The sequence below is a fragment of the Macaca thibetana genome, chromosome 18 (assembly GCF_024542745.1).
Source record: "Macaca thibetana thibetana isolate TM-01 chromosome 18, ASM2454274v1, whole genome shotgun sequence".
NCBI classification, from domain to species: domain Eukaryota; kingdom Metazoa; phylum Chordata; class Mammalia; order Primates; family Cercopithecidae; genus Macaca; species Macaca thibetana.
In genome coordinates this window covers 58,501,966-58,507,965 of record NC_065595.1, presented here as the reverse complement: position 1 = coordinate 58,507,965, position 6,000 = coordinate 58,501,966, and positions in this window count along the sequence as shown.

The window sequence follows — 6,000 nt, the reverse complement described above, 5'->3', positions numbered from 1 at the left end:
GGAGTATGTAGGGTGCTGGGGAAAGATAATCTGGAAACTTTAATTGAGCCCAGTTTCCAAAGATTTTCCTTGTGCTGGCTGGCCTAACTCCTACGCAAGCAAAGTCCTGGGCTGCAGAAGACCCTGGTGTCCACAGCTCCAGAACCTTTCTTTGAGGCCATGTGGAGAGAAAGCTGGGGGTAGGGGGTTCCTGCCTTTACCATTCCCCTGTGGCTGTCTCACATCATGAACCCTGCACAAGTGTGCTTGAATAGCTTTTCTTTCTTTTTTTTTTTTTTTTGAGACGGAGTCTCGCTCTGTCGCCCAGGCTGGAGTGCAGTGGCGCGATCTCGGCTCACTGCAAGCTCCGCCTCCCGGGTTCCCGCCATTCTCCTGCCTCAGCCTCCCGAGTAGCTGGGACTACAGGCGCCCACAACCGCGCCCGGCTAATTTTTTGTATTTTTAGTAGAGACGGGGTTTCACCGTGGTCTCGATCTCCTGACCTTGTGATCCGTCCGCCTCGGCCTCCCAAAGTGCTGGGATTACAGGCGTGAGCCACCGCGCCTGGCTGAATAGCTTTTCTTTTAAAACAAGCATCTATTTCCCTGGAAGTGTCCTTAATAAAGTGAGCTCACCAACAGATGGTGCTGCTGGGACTGACCCTTGCACAAACAACCTCCTTGTCACCTAGAAGGTCTGGCTCCTCCCGACGTTCCCTGCCAGGCATAGAACATGCCTCAGTTTTTAAGCTGTGGAGTTCCTGCCCATCTGTGTCTTCTTGCGGCAGGCCTAGGAGGGAAGTCACCATCTGTACAGTGTTAGGGCAGGAGCTCCTTGGGAAGGGGAATTTTCCAGAGTCACATTGGCAGGCTTGCTCCTCCTCGCGGCCCCCCTTCAAACTCCAGTTTCCCCATGTGTGGCCTGAACAAAGCTTCATAAAGTTCTAAAGGTTTCTTCTGAGGATACCAGACATTTGCTGTGGGTCTGTGGAGCTTGCAGAACCTTGGGGTTCTGCCCCTTGGCCTGGTGTCAAGAACTCACCTATCTTATGGGTAAGCGGGATCTGATGCAGGCCTGATGTCTCCACATGGTGAGGGTGAGGAAGGAATTTTTTTTTTTTGAGATGGAGTCTAACTCTGTCGCCCAGGCTGGAGTGTAGTGGTGCAATCTCGGCTCACTGCAACCTCCACCTCTTGGGTTCAAGCTATTCTCCTGGCTCAGTCTCTCAAGTAGCTGGGATTACAGGCATGTGCAACCACACCCAGCTAATTTTTGTATTTTTAGTAGAGACAGGGTTTTACCTTTTGGCCAGGCTGGTCTTGATCTCCTGAACTCAAGTGATCTGCCCGCCTCAGGGTCCCAAAGTGCTGGGATTAGCCCTGCCATGAGGAAGGCCTTTGAGGCGACTGACCACTGTGCTGGACATTGCCCCAGGGCCCGTGGTCCCATCCTGGGGAGATGGGAGCAGGGCTCACATGGAGGCAGTGAGGAGCAGTCCTGTTGATCGCGGCTCCTTCACATGTCTGCCTGTCTTTGGAGGCATCTCACTTCCTCCTGAAATGGAAAGAATGAAAGCTCCCCTGGGGCTGAGGCAAGAGCACCTCTGGCTTCACCCAGATACTTCATCTTCCTCAACTCACTTTGCCTTTTTCAGCCACCATTACAATCAGGAATTACCTATAGAGAGGAAGGAAGAGGAAAGGTGCAAGTGTGCCATCACCTTAGGCTCTAGCTGCTGAAGTAAGAACAGAGATGGGTCGTGGAAGCCTGGGTCCTGTTGCATGCTTTGGATGGAGGGAGCTGGAGTGGGTGACAGAAGAGTGTCAGCGTCCACAGGCAGAATGGGAATCCTGATTTTTCTACTAACAAGCCCTGCAGCCTTGGTAAGTTCCTTGAGCTCTCTGAGCCTCAGTTTCCTTATCTGTACAGTGAGAATGACAGCATTTTCCTCAATGATGGGTAGTAAACATTAAAGGCAATGGTGGGCAGATCATTTCAGGTCACGAGTCTGAGACTAGCCTGGCCAATGTGGCAATACCCCATTTCTACTAAAAATACAAAAATTAGCTGGGCACGATGGTGCATGCCTGTAATCTCAACTACTCGAGAGGCTGAGGTACGAAAATTCCTTGAGCCCGGGAGGCGGAGGTTGCAGTGAGCCGAGATCGCTCCACTGCACTCCAGCCTGGCAACAGAGCAAGACTCCATCTCAAAAATAAAAAAATAAATAAATAGACAAACAAAATAAAGGCAATGGTGGGTGTAAAGCCTCTGGTATATTCCTTCTGTCTCTGGTCCTGGCTCCAGGAAAACCTAGCTCAAAGTCAGCCAGAGCCTCTGAGGGCGTGACTCACGTTGTGGGGGTGGGGGGCAGGAAAGTTCCAACCTCCTCTGGTCTGCCCCAGAGTCTGACAAGGCAGAAAGGATTTCCAGGTCACCTAGTAAACCTCCTGCATTCTGTAAACTGCCCAAGTAACTTGCAAAGGAGCGGTCACAATCCTATTAGAAGGAGGTACGAAAGAGGTAGTTAGCAGTGGAGTGGACTGAACAAACCCTGCGGTGGGAGAGCCGTGTGTGATAATGAGGTTCTTGCTCAGGACCAGACGGAGCATTCCCACCTCACCGCAGGCCCTGCGTTCTCCCCACAGGGGAAATGGAGACTCTTTTACCGTGCTCTCCAGGATAACAACTCAGAAGAATTACTCTCACTCCCATCAGATCTTTCCCATTCCTCAGGGTCCTCTTCATCAGGGCCAGTGCCTTCTTTTGGCTGGTGTATCTTAAGCTTTTAAAGATCTAAAAGGATTTTAAGCATATGAGTATATCTAAATGACAGACACGAATGTGTGTGTACATTCAAGACAAAATTTTTTTGAGATGTGATCTTCCCATGTTGCCCAGGATGGCCTCAAATTTCTAGGCTAAAGTGATCCTCCCACCCCAGCCTCTCAAGTAGCTGGGACTATAGGCATACACCTGGCTTCAAATCTTTCTTAGCTAGAAAAATTGAGTGCAATTGACAGGATAAGAAAAAGACTCACTATTGCATTAGATAATTCATCTTATTTCTTAGAAACCCTAGTCGCTCAACAGCAAAGCCTCAGTGATTGCATGCGTAATCTTGATTTTTAATAAAAAGGCATTCAAATTATAAGCCAATGATCTATAAATGCGTTTTTTATTAAAAAACAAAAACATCATTGCAATGCTCTGATGATATATAAATATCTTACGTGGAAACTGACTTGAACACATTCAAAATATGCCACAAGAAGGTTGTGAAAATAAGATGGGAAACCAGAGGGGCAAAATGAAAATGCTTTTGCCCAGGCAATTTAGATCTGGGAGATATATGTAAACACATTCTTCCCCACACAGCGACCATCCTTTTTTTTTTTTTTTTTTTTTTTTTTTGCGACAGAGTCTCGCTTAGTTGCCCAGGCTGGAGTGCAATGGCGTGATCTCGGCTCACTGCAAGCTCCGCCTCCCAGGTTCACGCCATTCTCCTGCCTCAGCCTCCCGAGTAGCTGGGACTACAGGCGCCCGCCGCCTCGCCCGGCTAATTTTTTGCATTTTTAGTAGAGACGGGGTTTCACCGTGTTAGCCAGGATGGTCTCGATCTCCTGACCTCGTGATCCGCCCGCCTCGGCCTCCCAAAGTGCTGGGATTACAGGCGTGAGCCAACGCGCCCGGCCACAGCGACCATCCTTATCCACAGAGGAAGGTACAGCCAAATGTTCAAACCCAGACGAGTTAATAACTGCTCTGTAGGATCTATGTGATCTTGCTGTTCCTCTTGTCCTGAACATGTGGATTCTGTACACAAGGAGAGAAACATGATAGACAATAATAATATGACAATGTAATATGACACGATACATATATATACACATATATACACACATATATATATGTGGCAGAGCAAGACTCCGTCTCAAAAAAAAGTAAACTAGAGAAAGAAGAAACTTTTATTTCTTAAGCACTTTTTACTAGTACTTACTAGTTGTCAAGCACTTTAAATGATCTTATTTAAGCCTCATAACAGCCCTGAAATGTGGGCTTTCTCACCTCCATTGTATTTATTTAATTTATTTTTTTGAGACAGAGTTTCACTCTTGTTGCCCAGGCTGGAATGCAGTGGCGTGATCTCGGCTCACTGCCACCTTCACCTCCTGGGTTCAAGCGATTCTCCTGTGTCAGCCTCCTGAGTAGCTGGGATTACAGCTGCTCGCCACCACCTTTGGCTAATTTTTGTATTTTTAGTAGAGACGGGGTTTCGACATGTTGACCAGGGTGGTCTTGAACTCCTGACCTAAGGTGATCCACCTGCCTTGGCCTCCCAAAGTGCTGGTATTACAGGCATGAGCCACTGCGCCCGCCCTCATCTCTATTTTACATGCGTAAAATGTCCAGTCCAGGACTCAGAGGGCTTAAGTAATTTGCATGAAGATGGGGAATCATAGAGCAGGATTTGAATTCAGGCCTGCCCAGCTCCGAGGTCTGTGCTCCTTCATATCACCCTGCTGACAAGGCAGAATGCTGACAAAAGCCATGGCTAGGTGGGGTGAACCTGGGGACACAGGCATTTTTCTTTCTTTCTTTTTAGTTTTTTGAGATGGAGTTTTGCTCTTGTTGCCCAGGCTGAAGTGCAATGGCATGATCTCAGCTCACTGCAACCTCTGGCTCCCAGGTTCAAGCGATTCTCCTGCCTCAGCCTCCCAAGTAGCTGGGATTATAGGCATGTGCCACCATGCTCGGCTAATTTGTATTTTTAGTAGAGACAGGGTTTCTCCATGTAGGTCAGGCTGGTCTCAAACTCCTGACCTCAGGTGATCCGCCCGCCTTGGCCTCCCAAAGTGCTGGGATTACAGGCGTGAGCCACCGTGCCCGGCCAATACAGGCATTTTTCTGACCCTCAGTGTCCTCAGATGGGGTTGAATTGAATACATCTCAAATTGTTTTCAAGACATGAAACTATTGCCTATGTAGGTCCTCAGTAAATGTTGAGCGAACCACATTGTATATATCCAAAATTCTATCACTGACATTAGGTGAGATGGGCAAGGCCCAGAAGGCAGGGAAAGGAAATAATGAAATGTTGTCTATACATGTGGATCTTAGGTATAAAAGTATTTGTCAGTTTTAACATATATTTGGTTGTTTTAAAAACACATTTTTACAAAAGTAGAGCTTTGGCATATTTTTCTATAAACAAATATGTCTACCTCCTTTGTTATACTTTTTTGTTGTTGTTTCTTGAGACAGAGTCTTGCTCTGTTGCCCAGGCTGGAGTGCAGTGGTGCGATCTCGGCTCACCACAATCTCCACATCCCGGGTTCAAGTGATTCTCCTGCCTCGGCCTCCTGCGTAGCTGGGATTACAGGTGTGCGCCACCATGCCAGGCTGATTTTTGTATTTTCAGCAGACACTGGGTTTTACTATGTTGGCCAGGCTGGTCTCAAACTCCTGACCTCATTATCTGCCCGCCTTGGCCTCCCAAAGTGTTGGGATTACAGGCGTGAGCCACCGCACCCGGCCTGTTATACTTTTAAATACATGTTGGGGGTTGACATTATGCATCAGACTGACTTTTCTTCAGGTGTATATCTTCAGCAGTTTCTATTTCCACCAATGATTAAAAGGTTTCTAGGCTCGTGTTGACCTGATGTTTAGTACTGTATGTGTGTACACCTGCTTTATAAATACACTGGGAATTTCCCCATCTGTCTGAGATCCATGGCTGCTCTGCTGGGGGCATTTTCTTCACTCTGCTATGGCTTACTGTGTATGAACTGCTGCCACACTTATGTTATCTAGAGTTATCTGGAACATTTGAGCCTCCTTGATTTATGTGAGTGAATGAAAAAAACAAAACAAAACAAAACTATGAGTATAGCTAAACAATAAAAAGATAGTGGGTGAGATAGCTGAGCCCAGTAGTGAGGAGACCAGATTCCTGCAGCATTTCCTGCCTGTCATGAACACCCTGGAGGTGGCCCTGCGCCAGGGTGACCTGCCTCA